The sequence below is a fragment of the Cupressus sempervirens genome, chromosome 8 (genome assembly GCF_028749045.1).
Source record: "Cupressus sempervirens isolate cs-2001-9-10 chromosome 8, ASM2874904v1, whole genome shotgun sequence".
Taxonomy (NCBI): Eukaryota; Viridiplantae; Streptophyta; class Pinopsida; order Cupressales; family Cupressaceae; genus Cupressus; species Cupressus sempervirens.
In genome coordinates this window covers 413222743-413249227 of record NC_143125.1, presented here as the reverse complement: position 1 = coordinate 413249227, position 26485 = coordinate 413222743, and positions in this window count along the sequence as shown.

The window sequence follows — 26485 nt, the reverse complement described above, 5'->3', positions numbered from 1 at the left end:
TTTTTTCAAAGGCTAGCCAATGGATGGATTATCTAGAAACCCTATGTTTCACTTAGAATGAAAAAAATTTGACTTTTCTACAATTGGACAAAAGACTTCTATCACACAAAAAGTCAGACCAACAGTGGCTCTGTCTGGGGATGATAGACTACTTGAGTCTATGCAAGAATTCAGAATATATGGGAGAGAAGACCACATACTTGGTGCAAAAATGACAACTTCTTCAGAGAGCACAAAACAACACACAGAAACAAACAACCAAACTGCACAGGGATACTTACAAGGATTTACAAAAAATACAAAATGTACAAAACAATAGGAAACCCTAAAACTACTATTCATGGAAGAAAATAAGTATTTTTCAAGAAAAATACCTCTTCAAGAACTGTCCATGAACTGGCAATTCAAGAATATTGTCAAATACATCTTTGAGTATATAAGAATCTTCACCCCACGTATTTTCAATGAGATATGGGCCTAGCCAAATAGGATCAAATTTTCCATGTTTTCCTTTATCTTCAATTTTGGCATTCCACATTAAGACTAAATCTCCATTTTCAAATTTTTTGCTCATAGTTCTTTTATCATAGAGTTTCTTGACTTGCAATTGCAACTTTTGGTTCTTTAAAGATGCTTCTCTTTTGGTTTCGGTTAGTCCTACCAATTCATCCATTCTTTCTTGCATTTCATCTATAGTATCTTCATCATATAACTGGATGTAATTGTATAGTCCCATCAAGTTATTTTGAGGCATTCTAGCTTGAATCCCATACACTAAATCAAATGGAGCTACACCAATTGCTTTCTTTACAGTTACTCTGTCAGCCCATATTGCCAACTGTAACTTGGAATCCCATGCCTTTTTATTATCATCCAAGGTTCTCTTAATGACCTTCAACAGGCTCTTATTTGTGGACTCAGCTTGTCCATTCCCTTGTGGATGATATGGAGCAGATGATGACCTTGTCATTCCATATTTATCACAAAACTTGATGAACTACTCAGATCTGAAGCACATAGCATTATCTATTACAATTCTCTGTAGACATCCAAATCTAGAAATAATATTATTCAATAGGAAATTATTGACCACTTTACTTGTTTCATTTCTTGTGGGGATAGCCTCTACCCATTTTCTAAAGTAGTCAGTAGCAACCAGAATCCAAGTATAGCTAGTGCTAGACTTGGGGAAAATCTCTCCTATGAAGTCTAGACCCCATTGTTGAAAAGGTGCTTAAATCTCCATTGGCTTCAATGGAGTATTTCCTGAAAAATTTAGCTTTCCAGCAAACCTCTAACAAGGATCACATTTCCTAACCATAACTTGAGCATCCTTGAAAAGGGAAGGCCACCAGAATCTAGCCCTCATTATCTTATGTGCAGTATTTTTGGCCATATAGTGCCCCCCACACACTCTAGCATGCATTTATTTCAAAACCTCTTTTGCCTTTTTCTTATCAACACATTTCAATAATACTCCCTCAAAATTTCTCCACCATAGGTTGCTTTGGACAATTACATACCTGATGGCTTGCAATTTAGTATTCCTCTTTTCATTTTTAGGCAAATGGGGAGGAGCTTCCATGTGTTGCAATTAATATATGACATTGGTGTACCAATCACACTGGTCCATGTCACACAAGTCAGCTTTGAGATTTTCATTTACCAAACTTATCTGATTAGCCTCTAGATTAGCTTTAGTCATGAGTTTGGCCAAACCTTGGCCCCTTAATAACTTTGTTATCTGTATATCAATGTTGGATTCCTAGATTCTATTGATCCATCTGCACCTCCTGCCTAATACTTCCTGTTGAGAAAATATATCCTTGACTGCAGCACTAGGTACAAAAGTGATAACAGTAGCACCTACCAAGTAACATCTGAAAGCTTTTACAGCCTTTACTAAAGCATATGCTTGCTTTTCATTTATTTCATACTTAAGTTCAGCAGGCTATAGTGACTTACTGAAAAAGGCAATAGGCTGCTCATATCCTTCTTGATTTTTCTGTAATAAGACTGCAGCCATAGTGTGGAAGTATGCAAAAAAAAATATGCATGGGTTTTGAATAATCAGGGGTTCTCAATACTGGAGCATTTTTTATTGCAATTTTGATCTCTTGGAATGCTTGTGAAGGCTTACCATTCCAATCTATAGTGGCTCCCTTTTTTAGCATTTTGGAGATAGGTCTACTGATCTCAGAAAAATTTGTAACAAATCTCCTAAGGAAATTAACTTGGCCAAAGAAGGATTGAATTCCTTTTACATTTTTAGGCTTAGGGACTTTGTCAATAGTCGCTACTCTCTCAGGGTCTATTTTCACCCCATCCTTAGACACTATATGTCCTAATAGTTTACCCTCTATGAGCCCGAATGTGCATTTCTTTGGGTTTACAGAAACCCCATATTCTAGAGCTTTGATAAAGATTTTTTCCAAATGTTTGCAGTGATCTTCATCCTTATTAGAATATGATGTAAGATCATCTTGGTACACAACCATAAATTTATCAATATAATCTTGAAATGCTACATCCATGGCTCTTTGGAAGGTAGTTCCTACATTAATCAGGCCAAAAGGAATCCTCACATATACATATATTCCCCATGGGGTTGTGAAGGTTGTCTTGAACTGTTCACTTTCCTTTACTAGAACCTGATTATATCTAGAAAAAATCCACCGTTGACATTAATTCAGAGCCAGTCACTTGTTGCAACATGGCTTCCATATTAGGTAAGCCCTAATTATCTTTTAGATATGCAATGTTTAAGTTTCAAAAATCAATACATAGCCTAATATCTCCATTCTTCTTCCTAAAAGGAACCAAGTTTGAAACCCAAGTGGAATGCCCGATTGGCTTGATTATCCCACCATCTCTTAGTTTTGTCAGTTCTTCTTGCATTTTTTGGGCAAGGGTAGGATTGATTGGTCTCTTTTTTTGCCTGAAAGGTCTTACACTTTCCTTCAATGGTATGACATGCCAAAAAAGATCCTCCCTGTAAGCCTTAAAGTCATCATATGACCAAGCAAAAAAATGTTTGTATTTTCTAAGTAGGTCAATGAATGTTTTCCTGATTTTAACAAGGAGATTTTGGCCAATATAAACCCTTTTAGGAACTTCATCAGTACCCGAGTTTATTTCTTCTAACTCTTGAGGTTTGGGGTCATTAACTCCTAATTTTACTCTGTCTTGGCTATCAAAAATATTTTCCAAGACTACTAACTGCTTCGGCATCTTATTTGTTTTCAATTGCATTATCTCTTGACCAAAAATGGTTTCCTTCCCATTTATGGTTTCAATCAGTCCACTGCAATCCATCTCCTGACCGTGGTACTTTTCTTCATTTAACAAAAAAAATTTAATATCTTTGTCATCTTCAAAAACCTACCAATTTTCAATGTTGTCAGGTATGGAAGGTCTATTTTGCACCTCAATCTGAGAGATTCCTGCAAATGATATCTCTTTTGGCTTGATTGCTACATTTGCTAACAGATCAGCCATCTTATTTTGGGTCCTATCTCTCCATGAGATCCCAAATGCATCAAAGAATTCTATCTAATCCCATACTACATTTCTATATTGTTTCAATCTCTTATTCTTTGATGAGTAGGTTCCTTTGATCTAAGAGATAATTAGTTCAGAATCCCCTATGACACATAATTTCTTAATTCTATGATGTATGGCCACTTTGAGTCCTTGCAGAAATGCTTCATATTCTACAATATTATTAGTGCAAGTAAACTTCAAGGTGAATGAATACCTAAAAGTGTTATTTTCAGGGGACACAAAAACTACACCTGCCCCTGCACCCTCTTTAGAACTAGCCCCATCAAAGAACATTGTCCATAATTTTGGTGAATTCATGCAACATTCAACTTCATGTTCAATGATAGCAGGTAAGTTTTCAACTTCCTGAATAATTAATTTAGCCCTAAAAGCATTAATCCCAGTATCTAGGAAACAAGTGGTATCTTTGTCAATTTCTTCACCTAAAATGTGGTTAACCCTTGGTTCCCTATTTACCCTGACAGCTTTGTCCCCTATATGAAAAGTGGCATAAGTAAGATCACATTGCAGGCTTCCCCCCATGGTAGCACTCCATTTTTTGGAGAGTAACATTCCATAGTGTGGAGGTATATCTACCACAAGGACAGACATGGTTAATTCTACTTCAAGATATGCATCCAGTTTGAATGGTAAGGCATTTATGGTACCTATGACTGGGACTTCCCTAGCATCCATCCCTCTGCATTTGCACTGCTTGGTATCCACCTTCAATCCTAAGGCTTCCATTACTTTGAAAGGCATTATAGTGTTGGAAGCTACTGAGTCTATCATGCAATTTTTTAAGGTCTTCTCCTTTATTATTAGACTAAGGAAAAAGGATCAATATCTTCTATGAATGCCACTAAGGAATCATCTAGAAACATTTGAGGAATCTGGGATATGATACCACTATCCTCTATTACTAATGGGGTCTGTTGGGACACAGTTTGATCTACAACAATATTATTGTTTGCTATTCCACCCAACCATGACAAAGCCTTATTCTTATGCTCTTCAATTCTAAAAAGCTCAAACAAGGGCACTTTTATAGTAATTTGAGATAACATGGATATCATATCAACAAGTTCAACCACAGTAGGTTTTACAATAGTACCTAGAGTCAGAATCTTTTGAGTAGTAGGCACCACATTTTTCTTGATAACACCAGGTTTTGATTTCTTTGGTTGCACAACTGGTTTTGTTGCTTCACTTATCTGAAATTGAACCTTCTTCTTTGGTTCCCATTTCTTACCCTTGTTTTCCTTGATCTTAGGCACATCTACATTGACTTTCTTGTTTTGATCATTCATCTTATGAGTGATGTCTTTGATGAATACACTAGATGGATTTCTTACATCATTATTTATTGCTCTATTTCTCAAATTGTAATTACTATGGACTTGTGAAATCATTTCTGCTGTAATTCTGTCAATTTCCTCCTTGGAGTGCATTCTTAAACTTGTGAGACCTATATCAAAAAATGTACTACATACCTTATCTGTATCATACCCTTCATCATCTGAAAGAACTTGCTGATGATGTAGCTAGTAAGAAATTCTCTGGCTAGTAATATCATTTTTAGGCTCTTCTGAATCAGAATCTATTAAATCATCACACATACTCACCATATTGCAGCTTATATCATCATGGCTTTTCTCTTCAGTTTCTTCTTCAGGTTGCACTCCTTGACCTTGGGCAAATGACTAAGCTACAACACAATAATTAGTAGAATGAGGTGATTGACATATAATGCACCATGGTACATCATCATTCATATTTACAATGTTCCTTTGCAGGGGATTTGGAGTACCCTTATCCTTCACATTGTGGGTTTGGTTGGGAACTGGTTTACCATCTTTCCACTGAGTGGTGTAAGGGTAATTTTGCATTTTAGGCTACCTATTGAAATTTTTGTTATTCACAAAGGGTCTTTCAGAAACATTTGGCTTATTGAAATTAGTGGGATTCATCTTCTTGAGCATTTCTAAAACCTGGCCTATAGTAGGTTCTTCGGGCTTCTTTCCTATAGGAGTTTTGTCACCCTCCCTTTTATTATTGTTCTTAGGATTAAAAATCTTAGGATCATCCCTCCTAACTAGTTTTCTAGATGCCTTCCTATTATTCTCTATATTTATTGCAATTTTATAGGCATCTCTTAAAGTCTTAGGATCCTTATCCCTCAATTGATAAGCCATTTTGCTATCAAAAGCATTGAAATACATTGTGAGACAAACATCTTCATTTAACCTCATAACTTGAAAATGTCTGTACATACCTTTCTGGAATCTTACATTGAAATCAAATGTAGACTCATTTGGATTCTTCTTGATATTGTTGAACTCATTCAACATGAATCCCAGAGAACTTAACCACTTTATCTCTTAAATCAAACGATATGGGATTTGGAGCACCAGGAATAACAACAAATGATATTTGTCTATACTTCTCCAGGTATAGAGGTTTCTTCTGGAAACCAGGAACATTTGAAGTACTAGCTATATTAGCTTGACTCAGGGGAGTAGCTTGGGATTTTTGAGGTGGTACAAATGGGACTTGGGTGCCAATAGTGGAAGATGAGGTAGGATTAGATTGGGGTACTCCTTAAGTCGAGATTATTGGACCACTAACTGGTGCAAGATTTGTAGGTGGGATAGACAAATTGGGCCATGAAGCCAATGCAGAATTAGACTTTATGAATTGGATTTTTCTTCTAGTTTCTACAGCTTGAGCTTCATTCTCAACCTTCTCAAGTTCTTTTGCAAGATCTTCCCTCTCTTTTCGAGCCTTCTTAAGATCTAGATCTAGTTTTGACATGGAGGGTTCTATAGGTTTTCTTGGTATAGCTTGAGGCTCATTTATCTGGATTCCTATAGCCTTTCCTTTACCTTTATCTGGAGCTTTTGCAATGGGTTCTACAGGATCCACTTCAACAAGTTTATAGGCTTAGACTTGAGCAATAACTGGTTCTTGCCTTTGATTTAGGCGTTTCTCCTATTCTTGAACTGTAGCTCTTAGATTATCAACATCTCCAAAAACATCCTTATGGAGAGTTGTGGTATTTTCTTCTAATTTTTTATTTTGCTCCTTCAAAGCATCCATCCTTCTTAGCAAAGCATCTCTTTCTATTATGGCATCCAAGATGGCTTGCTCCTTCTCTGTTTCAAGATGAATGCATTCAGCTTCTTCCTTAGCAATCCATTTCTTCAAAAATTCTATTTCAAAGTGCACTTCTTTAAGATCTGCAGAAGTTGCCTTTGAATCAGCAGGGTCATCCAGATCTATAAGATTTGGTTCTACATATGGGGCTACTCTGGGATTAAAAGGATTATCAAATGAACTCCTGAATCCTAGCCTATAGTTCATATCTGCTACATGATCTAGTCTTGATGAAGCAATTCCTATAGTGGATGCATCTTTATCCTAAAAGACTCTCTCATCTAGTAATGGGGTACTGAAAATGCCTCCTAAAAGTCCTGTAGTTTCAGATTCAAAGCTAAATGAAGAAGACTCTCTTCCTATTATTGGTTGATAATGGGAATTGACGGATGCATTACCTCTAGGTTTCCAAGTGGGATTTGGATCTATCTTTTTCTTATTTTGGTTCTTCCTACCTTGGGGTAGATCAGTATACATTGATACATTGGGATTGGCTCTCATGTAAGCTCTTTTTTTTTTTCTCTTGTCAGCCATATTCACCTTTTGTTACAATAAGCACTAGCTTCGAAACATTGACTGAGTCACCACCTAATTTTGGGAAAATATGTAATGAAACTTTTGTTGACTGAAGGAAAACAATACACAAGTAGAAACAAAAATATCTGGCATAGGCAAACCAATCACTAATGTCGTAAGACTGCAACTCTTTCTTGTTAGATAAAACACTTGGATAGGCTGGATACGTCAGTGTGTAGCAATGGTACTTGGGCTCTATCTTCTTTAAATTCTCAAGGTTTGAAACTAAAATATTCCCTTATAACCACAGGAAAAACTTACATCACATGACACGCATGTACACAGAAGGACCAAAAAAATTGCAATACTTTTCACAGATGTGTTGGATAACTCCCCGGCAGAGTCGCCATTTTGTTGGTGTTTTAAAATGTACTAGAACTACTAAGCGACAAAACGCTTAATACCAGAATGACAGTACATACACAATCTAAAGAATAGCCTATTCTTATTAACAATTGCATATGTAAAGTATTTTGACCCAACTTCAACAAAACCACAGATGGTTTTCTACTCTTTTGGCTCTGCAAAACTAGGGTGGGTATACCCAAGGATGATTGAAAACTGGAACAACTGTATGAGGATTATTCTTAGTTTCACTCTAATTCTCATTTCAAGATCCTCAAACATATACACAATTCTTACTAAGTTGGTGAACACATCCCATAAAACAGATATGGCCAAGAATTCTTCTATAGATCTGCAAATGTTTTTAACAATAGTGGCTAACTGAAGGTAAAACATTCCATGTAGACAAGTGCTGGCCAACTTTGAAGATCTACAAGAAATAAAAGTAAAGTTTGATTTAATGTTGCATTTTGATAACCATTTATGATATATCCCTCCTTCAGCCGAATCAATTTGATCAGTGCCTAATCCATTGGGGTTCAAAGTCTATAGCAAGTTCTTAGATCTAGTTTGTTGCCTTACAACAAATTCTATCAGTAATTCTTATCAGAATTCATCATTCAAAATCCTTTCCACTACTAAAGAAACCTTATCACATTCATCAAAGCTTCTATTTAATCCATTGAATTAATAGCAATGATAAATAGATATATAACCTAACTAGATTGCATTCAATTGCACAAGCCTTCACTCATACAATATCAAGACAACCAAGTAATTGAAAGGAGACAAGATTGAGAAAGAATAATATGGGGACAATTCATAATTTGTATTCATCTTCTTTGAAAATTGTATATCCTTTACAATAGACTCAGAATGACCTTCAGAAAGAAGCACAACTCATTTTATATTCATGTATTCTCAGAGAATTGACAAAGAAAATGCATCTTAAACTTGCTTTCAAAATTTGGACCAAAAATAGACTAAGCATAATACTTAGAGCCATAGAATTCAGACCCTTCTTTAGCCTTGGGATCTCACTTAAATAGTGTGAGATGCAACAAGTTTCAGGCTAAAGACAAATGACAGGTGTCCTTTAAAAGGCACTCACATACACTTCTGTCAGAAAGACAAAAACAAATAACAGAAATGCTTATTACATCAAACATTCCTTGGTGGGTCCCTTTCTATTATGCTTCTCAGTTGTTGAGACAAGAAAATATGATTTAATTTTACAATCATTCTTCATCCTTGGAGTACATAGTCATGAGGTCTGAATGTGATGTATCATCTTTAGTTACCTGCAAACTTACTTTAACCTGGAGATTTTACATGTCTTCATTACTAACTACAAGGGTAACTGTTACTTTTGCATCTTCCTCCTCATCTTCTCCTAACATCTGTTCTATAAACTAATTTTTCCATTTATTATAGGCAACATCATCTGGCCAATCAAAATTTAGAGCCTCTCTTTGTATAACCAGTAAAGAATTTTCAATTTCTTCTAAATCATCAAGCTCTTTTCTTCTAAATAGAGTGTTAATCTTTTTTGTAAAGAATCCCTTTTATCATCAAAATCTTCTAGTTTATTTAACAAATAATTTTTTTTCTCTACTTGATGATATGGCATTTGGACGGCAGATATACATATAATTGTAATATCATTATTCCTCTCCCTCCACTTCTATGCTAGGGGAGTCAATTTATCCTTATCTCTGTTCAACTCATCCATAAGGGTTGCAATTCTTGTTAACTGATCAAAGAAGGTTGACCATTGTATTTTATTCCTTAAATACATTACACCTTGCTTTAATTTTCCTTCATACTGATTTTTTAATTCTACCTGCAACTCATGTAATTTGGTTTTTTCTTCTTCAAAATCTTCTGCAGTATAGAATTGGGGCCTTTCAGGGGTCTCTGGTATTTCAATAATAGGGGTTGCTCCAAGAAATGGCTATGAAGGGTATGCAATTCTAAGTGTACTGGATTCTCCCACCTTTCTTTTCTCGAGTATCTTCTCCATTTGAGACATCTTGTTTTCAAGCTCAATTCTCCTTTTTACTTCTTTATTGTACGCATCCACCACTATTTCATACTTACTCTGGAGATCAATCATTTCCTTTTCTTCTTTTTCTGCAATGGCCAAGGCAAATTTAGAATAGTCCACATTCATGTGGGCTGCCTGTACATGTGAAGTATCAGCGACCCTCCTCACAATGATACTCCCTGTTAGTCTTGAATCATTAGGCTGTAATGGAGTAGTCTTGGATCCTCTTCTTAATGACCCCATAACAAGGGCAACTTGGTCATTACTGAATGTTGTTCCCAAGAATACCTTTTTATCTAGATCCTATAATCCTAAATTATTTGACACAAAATTAAAAATTAAGGCATCAGCAATATCCCAATTGGGCAATAATAAAATATTTGCATCTTTCACCATCTTTCTACCCTCTTCAGGGGTTATATTCTGGAACTCTTGTATCATTTGTTCCTTTATTTGACTCTAATTAGAGGCTTCATCCATTTTTGGATTCTCTATTTTCATATTCCTACATCTTTTCTCAAAAATGTGCATGTTTTCCCTCCATGCAAACTGGTGGAAAGCCCTAGATTTTATAAAACTGTTATCAGACAAAAATTGCTGACTAGCTTGTTCCAGAAAAGGGTCTAATTCCCTTCCCCTGAAATCTGCTACAATTAATTCAAAACTTAGCACAGAAGGCTCCTGGGGGTTCCCTTCATCAATTTTTTCTTGAGTAAAAAAAACTCCTCCTTGTGACCCCATTTTTTCAATTTGCTCATTGGTGAGCTGCTCCTCCTTAATTCTCATTGGAGTTGTGGAAGGTGAGTAACCTTCATCATGGGATTCCTCTTCCCTTATTATTTTTCTTCTTTTAGGAGAAGGTTTAGGGGGTATTTCTTCAAAAATAGTACTAGTAGATTCAATTATCTACTTTCCTTTGTTTACAGTGGGCATCTGATCCTGAATAACAGTATATCTTGTCCTCTTTCGCACAACCAGTGGACTTGCCCCTATGTTAGGGGTGAAACCCAATTTTCTCATAACTTCCCTAGCTTTATCTGGAAAAGAATCAATAGAATGTTGTTTCTTCTCATTCATTACCTCCATTATTTTGGGGAATGTATTCATGAGCTTATTTATTCTATCTACATTAGTTGCAGCATTACTAAGAGGACTGCAATCCTTGTCAAAAAAATTAATAAACTCCAAAACTTTTGAATAGACTCTCTGTTTCTCTTTCTTTTTTTCTTGCTCCTGGAGAGAATATTCATTCCTTATTACATCTTCAAGGAAATATAATTCATGCTAACATGGACGCAGCTTGATCCTATTTCTAAGAGCAAAATTAAAGAAATCTTCTATGTCACAAAAATGAGAGTGAGATACTACCATCTTATACTAATCCAAAAATTTGTAGAGGAAGATCCACCCCTCTTTAGTTATTACAAACTAGTGAGCTACAGTGCAAGTAGGAAAAATTGATCCTGTTTCCCTTTTGTGCAAAAAGGTCTCCTCCACTCCTCCCAACTGCCATAAAAATTCAGCTACTCCTACCTTTAAAGGCACCTGATAGGGTAGTACATGGGGTATCCCTTTGAATCCATAAACCCTTATGACAGTTGAGACCAGATATGGGATGATATCTCCCCAATTATGTGAAACTTTTAGACTATGGGGTCTTTCCATAGGCCTAACAAGGTGCATTAGTGCCTTAGGAATTCTAGGATTGTCACTCAATATGAGGCATCTTAGTTTAGAAGCAAAGTGCCTATCAAATCTAACAAAACTAGCATTTTCTGCTTCCCTAGTCATGTCTGCACTCCATAATTGAACTGGTAGTGCTTCCCCCTCTTGTTCCCTATTTAAAACCATTTTTTTACCGAAATATGTAACCCCTTTAAATAGAAACATATGCATCAATAGGGAGTACTGACCCCAAACCTTTTCCACCTTTCCCTTTGCAATCCCCACCAATCCACTATGAATCTCATTAGCCAAGTAAGATGCAAAATCAAAAATTATTTCTACACCAAAAGAGGAGATTTGGGTGATCATATACATGAAGCTCATAGGAATAAAATCTTCTTTGCCCTCTCCGAAGACTCTGCACAGGGTCCTGTATATCTCTGCTGCCCTAGCATTAAAGCATGATTTCTTGAAAGGTTCTTTAGAAGATGATGTTATTGTTGGTAAGTTTCCAATTCTGCCTATGTGGGCCTTCAATGCACCTTGTCTAACTACATCCCTTTTGGACATATATTCTTTTTCTAACTCTATCAAATCAATGGGCACATGATACCTAGTGAGATGTCCCAGACTAAAAACTTCCCTAATTTCTTTTGGACTGATGGTAATTAAAACCTCACTATCCATTCTTCTCACTACCTTAGTGGCTTGATCATAAATTTTTGCCACGGATTCAAGAAGGTCATAATGTAGTGCCTCTCCCATTTGACTTTTGTAAGTCATCCTATTGGATGCGACCTTGATGATCTTTTGTTGTGATGGATCATGATTGTGACCCTGAGTGGTCGACACCGTTCAGGTGTTTAGATTTATGTTTCTCTATCAGTTGCATTGATTATGCTTTTGACTGATCTTTGAGATTATGATGTGATTTTTGGTTCACTGAGGTTTGTGCCAGTGGTTACCAGGATCAATGTGGTATCATGAGGTTGTTCCGTGATTACCTTGAGATGTGTGCAAAGATTGCACTGTGTACTTTTTACTACACTGGACTAGGTTCCTATAGCAGTGGTTAGTCATGTTTATGATTGTGTTTTAAATGCCTTTTTAATGCAGAGTAATCAATCATTATTAAATGTGCAAGTAATTAAATGGATTTTTCTGTGAGATTATTGGGTTATGTGCTGCGAACATTTACCTTGTTACATTCTGATTAGAGAGATATTTGTTACTCATGTTATGTTTACATTTGAGATGACCTGAGGGTCAAATGTTACTCTTTGATTCCAGTATCATAGATATTAGACTACTATGTTGTTCAGTTAATCATATTGCATGATGATGCCATTTTGAGATGACAGTGTGTTTTATGATGTTATCTGATTATCTGGTATTTGGACATACCTCTGATTATGTTATGTGATGGATTTAATGCTATGGTTATTTACTTCATTCTTGCATTGCTATGGCTTTTGCGAACGTGAGTGATGTAAATAGATTATTTTAATATAATTAAATAAATGGTTAAATTAGGTGATTTAATGCATTTATTGCTTCGGCTATGTTATTATATGCAATTGCACTTGATTGTGTTGTTTAGTGTGCAGGATTTATATCCCTGGCAGTGGCGCATGGAGTTAGTGATTTAGTCGTTCATATTTTACCAATGTCATCCTTGTATGGTCGACGTATCCTTAATTAAATGTTTAATTTAAACCTTTCTGTGATTATTAAATCCAAACTCATTTGCATTATGTGATTAGACCAGTAAGCGTGTCTGTGCATTTAGAGTTTCGCTTTGTCGCGAAAGTTGTTCAGGAGATTTATGTGTTTTTGAGTTTTCGGGCTTCTTAATTGATTTATTTTATATTTCTGGCAGCTTTTCCATAGATGAATTCCTATTTATAGGAATAGCCTATTTTCGTTTGGGTCGATTCGAGATTTAACTAGGTTGGCTGGTTATTTGCCCTAATCGATTATTCACTCGAAAAGTGAATAAATATCCAAAAAGGAATTTAATTCCTCACTTCTCACTTTCAAATTGGTAAGTTGGAGAGTAAAACCCAAAATCCTCTTCATGAGGATTTACTGTTTTGTTCGTTGTGGGAGCTACGGGCGTGGGATCGTCGCGAGTTTGGGCTCGTTGGATCCAGCTTGGGGAAACCTTGGATTGTCGCGATTTTTAGCTACTTCTGCAAGATATTTATTTTACAGTTCAGATTTCGGTTTTGCCCTTTTGGCTGTGAGGTAGGGCTTTCCTGTTTTATTGTTTCTGCTTCTGTTTTTGGTAGCCATTTGTTTGGAGACTGAGAACTAGTGTTCCCCTCCATTTTTGTATGCTAGTTCTACCCGGTTGGGCGGGTATGAACATTTCCTTGTTTGTTGGGATGACGGTTTGGAGTTTTGCACCGTTATGCTGGCCATTTTTGCATACGGTGTCCGATTTCATTTATTTTTGGATTTTTGGAGTTTTTGAACCCAGAGGCCAAATGGGTTTTAATTTTGAAGTTTTTCCAAAATTTGGGATTTTTACCTCATTTTGTGTGCCGCCCTATTTTCTCGAGTTTTCTAGGCACAATGTGGGTCGTGGACTTGGATGATCTGTTTGGATATCAGTCAGACCACTTTTGCACTTTTATGTTGCATTGAGATGCGTGTTTCATCCATACTCCCAACATTGTGTTCGGTTGAGTGATTTTATTCCTGTTATGGTTTTCTTTTGGACCTTTGCCTTGTTTCATGGACATTGGGATTCGTGTAGAATCCATACTCTTGGATTGAGGCGGGTTGAGTAAGTTCATGTCTTTTGGTCTTGTTCATCACTGGGATTCGTGTAGAATCCATACTCTTAGATTGAGGCCAGTTGAGTGATTTCATGATGTATGATTTTATTGGCTTTGGGATTCCTGTAGAATCCGTCCTTCCCGTGTTGCTTTCAGTTGGGTGTTTTCTTTGCATTGTGTTCTCATTCCTATCCTTGTGTTATGATCTTCGTGATGGTGGTGCACCACACATGAGTACATACACGTACATTTGTTGGGTGACTTGCGAGGCCCGATCTTCTGTGGATTTGCCAGAAGTTATGATCATTGGGATTGGGATGGGAGTATGCATGCCAACGGGAACTTGTCGTAGGATGAGCATGGGTAGGGTAGGGTAGCATATGGAGGGGGCTTCTATCCTGTAACCTTGTGACTACTTCCCAATTGGCAGAGGAAGTTTTATATAAGTGATAATTAAATTAAAACTTTGGGTGGTAATAAATACAAGATAATTAAAATGTGTGGGTTGTGCGCCTTCTGTCGTAAAGAGTAGCTGCCCTAGGTTGTGCGCCTTCTGTTGAGAAGAGTAGCTGCCTATACTAGCTTGGGCTTGTCGATGCCAAGCGACTCTCCATGATGTCAGCCCCTACTTAGTAGCCTATTGAGTGTCTAACCAGGACCTGTACTCCTTGCATTGTCTTAGGTTCTTGGTTGCAGCCATCATACTGTCTGGCGTGAGTGTTAGCCTTGGATGTTGTGCTTTATGTGTGTTTGTGGTTGGATCTTTATCTCCATCAGCACGGTGGGTGTGGACCTATGGGTGCCACGTGGTTGGGAGGCGTAGCTACCTTTACCACTGCTAGGGATCAGTGTACAGAGATGATCTTTTGTCCTAGTGCGACCGTTGCTGGATGTCTTCACTTGGTACTTCGGGTTCCAGAGTATGCTTTCTTGTGATTTATGCTTTCATTGGGATGCTTGTTTATCATGTTTAGATGATGTTATTTTATTTTGCGCATTCCCTTATTATGATGTTTAGCATATGATTAGATGATGTGATTTGCTTTAGTAGTATATCTATTGCTTACTGTTGTTTAGCATGTGATAGGTGATGTTATCTACTGCAAAATTATCTTATGCGTTATCACTAGCATGTTAGATTTTATTATGCTATTATTATGCATGTTTTAGTAGTTATGTCCCTATTACGACAGTACCGACGATTTGGTCGGTGGCTTGGGATGTTATGCGCGGGGGATGGCTAGGACCCACGATGGTCTTATGATGCTATTGACGGTTGGGAGGAACCACGCATTTATTTGGTTGTTTAGTTCTGAAATGTATTTTTTTCATTGCGAAGTTTATTTCAGTATGTGCTTTGCTTTTATGTTTTAGATGGTTAGATGTTCCTCTTTCCTTGCTGTTAGTGCTCTCAAGTGTTCATTCCTCGATTTTCGTGGATCCGGTACTCCGCGGTGTGGAGGTTTCCTTGTTTGTTTAGCCTTTAATTTGTGTTTTGTGTCATGCTGATTTTTTTCCTCATGCAAGATTGTATTTTCCTCGCGCGAGACTGTTTCTTCCTCGCGTGAGACTATTTCTTCCTCGCACGAGACTGTTTCTTCCTCACGTGAAAGAATACACTTCCCACGTGAGAATGTAAATCTTTACGTGGCGCATAGGAATCCTCGCGCGAAGCTCATTAGTCCTCGTGCAAAGTGCATACTTTCTCGCATGAAGCGGTGAAAGATCTCGTGCGAGACTCGAGACCAATTTTCTTTCTTGCGCGAGAAACAGGGGCTATCTAGGCTTGTCAGATGAAAGTTCAGAAGTTGGTTTTGGACACCCTTTTGGTTTTTACACCTTCTTGGTTCAAAATAGATTTCCTAGGGGTTTAAAATATATCGTTTGAGATAGGTTTCAAACCTCTCAGAGATAAGTTATGGATTCTAGGAAATTTCAGGGCTTCAAAAATCCAGACTTAGCCAATTTTTAGGGCTTCAAGATTTTAGGCTTAGCCAAATTTTGAGATTCTGCATTTTACCCCAGCTTGGTATTTTGTTGATGAGTGGTTGTTTCTTGTGCCCTCATCATGTGCATTGTCTTTGTTGGCTTTGTTTGTGTGTGTCAGTTTGGTAGTGGCGTTCGGAGATTCGTTGGTTGCTGGGATTGTGTTGAAGTCTTCCATTGCGATCATTGTGATCCCTGTATGATGTTGTCATGTGCATTCATACTTGTAAAAAAAGAAAAATCTTGGCTTGATTTGAATCCTTGTTTCCAAGGATCTCTGGGCAGGGCATTACACATAATCCATAAACACACTGGGAACAACTAGCTTTCCCAGATCAAAATTCCATATATTGGCATGAGGGGCATATAATTTCCTTTCTGCAAACCATTTCTTAAACAAACTCAAACTAGTTTGAGAAGTTTGAGCATCCTAGACCCAATTACCCTTATCATACAATCCATCAGCTATGCTTAGCCTAGGGTTCAAAGAGGTTAACCTTTTAACTTGCACTGTCTCTACAGTAGACTCAGGGAGCAACTCAAGCAAGTCATCATGCACATTTCTATCTAAATAGTTTATTTGACCTGAAAATCTCTTCTTCGGAGGCATCTTGGACTATTTTTTTAGAACTGGAAAAACCTACAAGGATTATGGTAGTACTACTTACTTGAATTCTATCTTTGTTTTCCTCTGTATTTCTGCAATCTTTTCGCGAATAGACAATTTTACAAATTTTGCCAGACTTCAGTACACTTTCCTTCAGTAATTGCTTCTACACAAGAATGGCTCAAAATCTTTTCTCGCATTAGATGAACTGATGAAATCTTCTGTGTTATACTCTATTTTTTCACGCGCGATGCTTTCATGTCTAATTAATATAGAGAGTGGCACCACATTCTATGTTTAAAACTGCACCGTCTATCTTCAAAAATCCTACGATCATGTGATACAGAGAGAACAACTAGGTGTTGCACTTGACATGTTGGTCAATTCATCCAATGAAAACTTACCACGTACATAACTCTTTCCTTGATGGTGCTTATATTTGGACCCATTGGCAACTGAGGACAGGTGTTAGCAGGTCGCTACTTCATTATGCATAAAGAATGAGCACCTTGCCATAGTGAAGCAGTGACAACCATTGATTCTGATCTTAATTTGGCAGATGATATGTTACTGGGCTTGCTCAGAAAGAAGGCGGTGGGCCCTATTTGCTATGTCACTATACATATCTCCCTCGCAACTCTTCATATCGAGAAGATGATGACCATTGATCATAGGTCTAATCAAAAGTGAGGAAACTGCACGCAGTCTTTTGATTCATATTCACTATGTCTCATAGCTTTAAAAACATCCAACTTTTCAAAGCGCTGTAGTGAGGACTGTTGATTCTGTTCTAATCTGACGCTCATGATCTCTTTGCACATTTGATCAAAAGGGCATTGATAAAATATAGAATTCTACATAGTTGGCACCCTTTAAGATTTTACTTCAGTCCTAATCATCATCCCACGTCACCAAAGGTCCCACCGGCTCTTCAATTTCATGGGGCCTCGCTACTTCGCTAACGGCGAGATGTCAATTTTTTCCGATAGCAAGGTAGCGAGCTCCAGCAACTTTAATGAATTTCAACACCATGAAATGTAAGGGTCCATCAGATAATTATTTCTGCTATTAAATTGCTTCTGACAACGACAATTATTACTTGTCATGCCACCTAGTTTAGTCATGGTACTGACGAATTACAATGTCACCGGCTCTTCAATTTCACGGGGCCTTGCTACTTCGCTAACGGTGAGATCTCAAATTTTTTCGATAGCGAGGTAGCGAAGCATCAGAAAAATCATCATTCTGGCTCTGACTTCAGACTACTTCTGCTAGGTCCCCTTTCCTATTTTGATGGTAATTTCAATGTGTACTTGAATAATAAATTAGTCAAAAAAACAAAGCTTCGACCATCTATCTTCATTTTGCAGTCCCATTTTATAAACTATTCAGCACTCGCTACCTCGCCATACATAAAAAGTGCCCATGTTTGTATAGCAAGGTAACAACAATGATAGATCTACTTAGATCAGATGGTTGCGGGAATATGAGAGGAAAGGTATCTCGGGGGCACAGAAGATAAAAGATGACAGAATATTCACCTTATTTGAAAATTCAAATATTTTGCAGCTGACAATTTATGAATAGAAAGAACGTAGGGTTTTCACAAGGTTTTTTCAAAGGCTAGCCAATGGATGGATTATCTAGAAACCCTATGTTTCACTTAGAATGGAAAAAAATTTGACTTTTCTACAATTGGACAAAAGACTTCTATCACACAAAAAGTCAGACCAACAAATAACTCGCCACACACTGGAATTTTACTCAGCAATTAAAGAGGATTTTTCACACTCGATAGTAAGATGAAGACTTAAAGTTTTGATCTTGGTTTTTCCTTCTTGACTTGAATCTTTATTCATGCTATTTTATCCTTTTTAGCACTAACTTATCTTGGAACTAATATATGATGAAGCATTAAATATCAATGCCACATACCTCTTTTTGCTTTGTTTGATGAGATGTGATCACTTGACCTTTTGGGTGAAGTGATCTCTTTATTTGATGTGTTGCATCCATATTTCTTCCTCCATGTTTTTTTCATCTCTCCTTTGATGTGTTCAACATCTAATTTGCCTTTTCTCTTGTTGAACTTTGAGTTAGGTACCTTTGTCCTTGTTGGGCAATGCCTGCTGATATGACCTTGTTTTCTGCACTTGTGACAATGAGTCAGGTTCTTTGGCATAGCATTTTGACTAGCATTATTGCTTCTATAAACATTAGTTGTGTGTCCTTTCTTTCCACAATGATGAAAAGTAGGTTTAGAATTCTTACCTTTATTGTTTCTTTCCTCAACAATTGTGGATGATTCTCCTTCTTTACTACTTTTGTAGCCTAATCTTGATGTGTCTTTACAAGATCTAGGGGATTTCAGTAATTGTTGAAACTTTTTGCAAACTCCTTTTCTCTTTTTAGGCCATTATGTAATTGTTCATTCTACAACTTCAATGTAGATATCTCAATGTCCTTGACATTCAACTCATGATGAGCATTCATCATTTGACTTAGGGTGTCTAATTTCATGTTTGAGATCTTGGACAACTTTGCTAATTTTTCTTCCAATCTATTTGACAAAATTCTTTCATCTCCTTCAATCATGGTCTTATCTTCTATAGCTTTCTTCTTTTGCTCAGTCACCTCACATAGTAATATTGCTTGTGATTCTTGTTCCAACTTGATATTTCTCATCTCCTTGGGTTGTTCTCTATTCTTGTCCATGAGATCTACAATTGTTGCATCAAATTCATAGGAGTTAACATCTACAAATAACTTTGTACTGTCAATCTCTTTGTATTGAGTGCCATTTTCTGCTATAGCAATCTCTTTCCTTCTCTTTAGTGAACTTCTCAAGGCATCTCTAGTTTCGTTCAGTTGTTGTAGTATGAGATGTATCTCAATCTTCTAATTTTCAATGGTTTTTCCCAAATTGTAAAATTCCATCTCAAGATCTTTTCACCAAGCTATAAGACTAGTCCTGATGAGAAGTCAGCTTTGATAGCAATTGTTGGAAATACAAATGGGAAATGTATATTTTTTAGAGGGGGAGTGAATCAAAAGTACTAATCTCTAACCAATAAAACTTTTAACTTTTAAACAATGCATGTATAAACATATTGAAATAACATGTAAAGTAAATGCATCCACATAAACACTTGACACCAGATATGATTACCCAATAACCCTCTAATGAGAAAGTAAAAATTGGCATGGGCATGACACCCATAATTCTTCACTACTGTAACAATAAAGTTCACCTGTTAAGGTTACATAATTTGACCATTCTCATGATCTACCCTGTTAAAGGCTTACAAAGTATTATTAGATCCCACCCTATTAAAGGATTTTAACACCCTTTTAAAAGTGTGCCTAGCTAAAGGACTTTAGAACACTCACTTGGAATGTCACCCTGTTAAAGGATTTCACAATGACTGTTAAGTCAACCTTAATATAAAGGATTTTATCCTACTTATACAGTTCTTAGAAAGTATAGCAAAATGTTTGATCTAATACACTTACAATCTAGTATTTCTAATTTCAAATCTCAATTCAGTCGATCTTGATCCTTTCTATTCTAATATGAAATTATTGTATCCTTGATCCTCTATTTTACAAACTAATTCTACAACTAATCAATTCACCCCTTTCACTTCCTTCAATTTTTTTCTCTAGTATCACCTCCTCGCATGCATTCTCTAATGCTCTCTCTCACATATACTAAATTATGTGGTTTCTTCTTCCTTTCAAAAGACTTTGATGGCTTAGGGTTAGCTATGAATCTATGATTGAGATTCATCCATTTTTCCTGCTCAATTCCTTCCATTTTTTTGATTGGTTGCATGTTGATCACATAGGGAATCCAAATAGATTCGATCTTATCTTTAAATATTCAAGATCTATCCATATGTTAGCTCAAAAATGGTTTACATAGTTGTTTGTGCCATCACAAACAACTAGGTCAATTATGTGTTACTCGACACTTGTTAATACTGATGCTTAGCACATACTATAATCTTGTCTGGCTTAGCACTTGAACTTGTTCGACATATACTATTCACTTGACACTTGATCTGATTGACACATGAGTGACTCAACACTCATTGCAACTTGGCATCTATACACATTATACTTGACATATGTTACTAGCTCGGCATGAACTTAGTAAAAATCTTAAGTGTGTTGACACTCATTGTCAAAACCAATCTAAGATCAACATGGTCTTGCAAAAACATAAAATGATGACACGTTGTAGGTTCAAAGTGTCATGTAGGACAAGTGCAAAGTCTCTCAACACCTTATACTAACAAAGTATACCCACAAGTAGAAAACAAGTGAAACATGCCCCATGCCCACAATCTTCTAGTCCATGACATCCTTGAAAGACTATTAAGGATAGAACACTCAGCAAATAAATTGCCATAGACAACACACGAAGAAGATAAAGTTAATCATGTCTTAGAAAGGTTAATGTTTAAGTATGTACATGTGAGTCACATGGCCATTTTTTCAAGACTTGCATCTGATAGTGAGAAATATTGTAGCATGCCAGACTGCAAGTAGAGTATATGAAAACTGTTAATAAACATTCAATATCAAGAAGGGGGGGTGAGTAAGTGTTGAGAAATACTATTTTGCATAAGTTTCCAAAGAAACCCTAATACACATGAAGACCCTAATAAGCTAAAAAATTGTGCCCCCTAGATGAGGACAAGAGACAATTCCAAGCTAGGAAATTTGTTTTAAAATGAACAAGACTAATAGACATAGGTGCAAGGGTCTCAAGTAGCACTTGTTTCCAGGTTTTCACCACTTGGTATATTTTTTGAAGACTATTTTCATTTTGTTTTTTGTATTTTTTCAGCATCATAAATGATTTCTTTTTGGATTTTTTAGAATGATTTAGAGATTACTAGTTCTTAAGCAAGATCACATTGATACAAGTATGAATATGTGTTTCAATCATTGTTTTTCCATTGATGTTAAACCTACTACTTACTGGTAAGATAATTACTTAGATGATTTTAGTATTATTATTTATTTGATTTATGAAGAGGATTTGATCAAATGTGGTAACAATAGCACCTAGAGGAAAGATTAAGTTATGATATGGAAATGGAGTACAAGGATCATTTAAGATAGTGATATTAGAGTGCATTATTAATCTACTTAAGGTTGCAAAGGATGGATACACTGATTAAGTTTAGAAGAACAAGTTAAATAAATTATATCTCCCAAGCTTAACAATCTATTCAGTAGGTGTCAAGAAAACTTAGTGTAAGTTGAGCAAAAAATTAGTTGAAGCCAAGAAAATTCAATTTCAGTGTATGTTGAGTAAAGTATAGTTGAAGCCAAGCACTAGAAAACTTTAGTTTGTACCAAGTGTTTTGATAGTGGATGTAGAGCAACACAATATGTACCAAGCATCAAAAGTAAGTTAATTTTGAGTGTTAGCATTATGAGAAAGATCAAGAATTTGATGAATCTAAGCTAACAAGTTTGATTTCTTGGATTCTGTGAACCATTGGAAGATAAGCTTGATGAGATGGTGCCACATAATTCATGATGAATCATTTTGAGGTGAATTCAAAGAGGATTGAAGGATAAGTTTCTAGAAAGAAATGAAATGAAATGATGGATAGATTCATTGAGTCCTACCTAATCTAATCTAACCCTAAAATGGATTATGGAGGATGAATGATAAAATATTTTAATTTTCTATTTATAGAGATTGTTGGTTAGAAGAAAAGTTGTCATGTGCGAGAATCTAAGGAAGAGAAGGAGTAGGGTATTGCTTCATTCAATGACCTAAGGGCCTATTTGGTTGTAGGCATAGGAATGGACAATTTAGAATGGAAAATTAGAATGGGAATGGGAATGGGAATGGGGAATGAAATTGGAAAAGAGTAATCCCATTCTTGTTTGGTTCTCCTGGTATTTGATTAAGAATATGTTATTCCCTTGTTTGTTTGTACAAAATTGGAATTGGAACATAGTTAAGTTTATATTTCAATATATTTTATTTATTTTAATATATATTATATTTAGTTAATTATTTCAATTTATTGTAAAGAATTTTTATTTTTTAATTCTAATTTATTTAATGAAATTAATAAGAAATTAATTTATTTCAACATTCTTCAAATGAATGAATGAAAAAATAAAAAAATTATACAAAAAAATATACTCTTGAAATTAGTCTTAAAAATTGCTCATCATTTATATACAAAATCATAAAAGATTTATTCTCCATGATCATAATTAAGCACTTTAAAACAAAATGGTCATTTCATTATAGTTAAGTATATATTTTAATATTTTATTTATTTTAATATATTATTATTTTTGGTTAATTATTTCAATTTATTGTAAACAAAATTTTTTTTTATTCTATTCTATTTAATGAAATATTTTTAAAATGAATGGATATAAACATAAAAATGTTATACACAATAATATACTCATGAAATTAGTAAAATTTTCTCATCGATACAAAATCATAAAAGATTTAGTCTGTATGATCATAATTAAGCTCTTTACAACAAAATGGTCATTTCATTACTAAAATTAGAATCACCATAACCAATAGTGTGTTTATAAAAACTAGAATAGAATTAAGTCTACATTGAAATTCTATTTCATCTTTCACCATGGAACCAATCTCCCTAGTACCTAACTCCCACACAATACAAAAATTGCAATCCTTCCCTTCTTCTTCTATAGATTTTGATGTGGTTGATGTAGATGAGACATCTTTGACCCACTCAAAGAAATTGTAGCCATTGTCCCCTACATTCTAAAACTACATTAAAAAATAAACATATAAAAGATAAGTAACAACCTTTCTTTTATCTAGATAACACAAAAACCTATGCCCAAGATTATTCTATGTACATGACATCTTCATTACTATAGGTCTAGCACCACATTGACACATTGGAAAAGTTGTCAAAACCATTGACCCTATAATATAAATAATGAACAAATATAATGAGAAATTACTACAAAGAACACCCCCCTAAAACAAGATAGCTTGATAAAGTTAATAAAGCCTTACCATGAAATCCATGCTACGATTGGTAGTAAGTACAAAAAAAAATGAATGTACATGTAGAAGGCATGAATGGGGTTTTTTTGTTGCTAGAATTTACCAAAAGTAGGCAAATTTACCTGGGACCATACAAGTTAGCCATAACAAAAGATAACTGCCAATATTTGCAATGTTCATGAAGGAAAGGTGAAATTTCAATACCACACCACTCTCTAATAATTATTTTGCACATATATGTAATTAGGTCAGCTGATAGTAAATAGTATCATCCTTATAGAAAATAGTATCATCTGGGAAAAAAAAATCTGCAAATATTGTCCAATATATTTTTATGAATTACATGACTTCTTGTACAAGAAGTACCAATATCAAATATGTTAGTACCATTAAACACATTACAAAGTCAGATGTAAAATTCTAGCATCAAAATATGAGAATCAGAGTCTACAAACTACAATTTATTTCTCTATATGATAGTACTTGAGTGTAACTTCTCATGAAGATTTACAAAAATCAAATCACAAATATAGACTAAAATTAAAAAAAATTATAAGCCAAATGTTAATATGTAATTCTAGAATACAAGAATGAATGTATTCTGGCTTGAAATTGCATACAAAGTATAAGTAGTTTGATAGTTGTGGCTTCTTGTTTTGGCTTCTTTCTTAAATCATCTTTGTATTAGCCTGAATGACCCAGTTGGATAAAGTTATATTTTCTTTTTATAAACTATATTAGAAAATTCCTACTAATCATCCATGTTGTGCAATTCCTAACTTTGAACATGTTGAAGTTGCACCCATAAACAAAAGTTGTAGTGCCACCTCATGGCAATTAATTAATGTCCTATTCAAAAAAGAACAAATTCATATCAAAGCATTTTCCTAATCAAAACATGATTACTACAATGTAACGCCTCCATGTTTATCAAATATTGCTATTCCAATCTTTTTTCGTAGAGATGTAAAAAATATTGTCTAAGAAAGTAATCTCTTGTGCTATTTTTTTGAAAAGTGGATATAATTGATTTTATGGCTTTACATGGATTGACATAAGCAACAACCATCTGCATATCAAAAACCATTTAAAAGAGTTATTATGTATATACAACAGAGTGCATATAGTACTCCCTATTATGTGCATACAACAGTGGATATTATGTGCATATAGCAGTGCATATTATGTAGATATAGTAGTGCATAAAAGTTTCTACATTATATTATAAAAATGGATGGAATCAACTAACATATATATAGTTGTATGGTAGACAAGATTTGATTACTTGCTATCATTTGACAATGCCATAAAAATATGCCCTTATCAATTGCTTGATTTTGACATAAACAACAACCATTTACATATCAAAAGGCATTTGAAAGAGTTATTATGTACATAAAGAAAAATACATATAGTAGTCCATATTATGTGTGTATAGCAGTGCATATTATGTGCATACAATAGTACATAGAGCAGTGCATACAACAGTGGATACAATTGTGCATATTATGTGCATACAAGAGTGCAACTATAAACACATACAAACAACTATTGCAAGTATGCCATTAAATATAATTATGTTGGACAAAATGAAAGAAAACAACATGTATTGTTTATCCATTGCTTCAAAAATATTGTAAGTTCATACATAGTCTTAAACAAGATTATAAGTTCATAAAGATTTTAATTTATCACAAATATCCTTTGAACTTAAACCTAATGTACTCTTGCCTCTCCTACACAAACATCTCTATGAACCCCTAGGCTTTCATAGGTTCAGAAGTAAAATAGTCATAGGCCACAATCAATGTTTCCTTACTAATTATGGGCATGGCCTTTAGGGCACCAAATGCACTTGATATATCTTTCTTGATTTCTCTTTGATCAACATTTATATTGTGAACCTTATTTATACCCTGATCTATGTTTTGAATGCTCTCACATATGACATTCAAACAAGTAGCTATGCTTGGCTTCTTTCTCTTCTACCTCCTTTTTGTTGGCATAGAAGGATTTTTTCTTATGGATGTATTAGAATTATTTGATAAGAGGAACTCTTCATCAAAATTGGGAGTATTGAAGCCTCCATCCATAGGCACATTAAAGCCTGCCTCATTGTCAAGATCAACAGCCTCTTCAAAAATATGCCCATGTTCAATCTCTATAGCTGTTGTTGCTACATTTCCTCGACTATGTCATTTCCAAAAATGCATGCTAACTCATTGAAGTAGAAGAACAATTGCCTCTTGTAAACTCAAGCATTTTTTAAGCAAGTTCTCTACATGATGAAAAAAAAAGGGAATTAGATATTTTGTGCAGCAATTGATTGAGAGATAGTTTACTAACAAAGAAAAAACTAAAACACATGACATGCAAATGAGACACTTGATTTTTTTTTAACTCTCCTTATGTGCTATGTGTTTTAGCTAGCTCGATAGTAACAAGTTCATGATCTAGCTTACTCAAAGTACCACATCCATGATTTTTTTTTTTGAATTTGACAAAATGTCTATTATTATTGTTGCATAAACCATGACTACTCTAAGAAATAGTCAAGATCTTTATCTATAATGTCTCTCGCATAGTTTTTAAATATTGATCATAAAAGAATTGAACTTTTCACGTGAGGCTTGAAAAAATTAATTATTTTAGTAGAAGAATTTTGAGATGTATTTGATTGAAAGCTAAGTATAATGGGACCTTCCCAATCCTCCTTGTTTATCTTTCCTAGTTTTCAT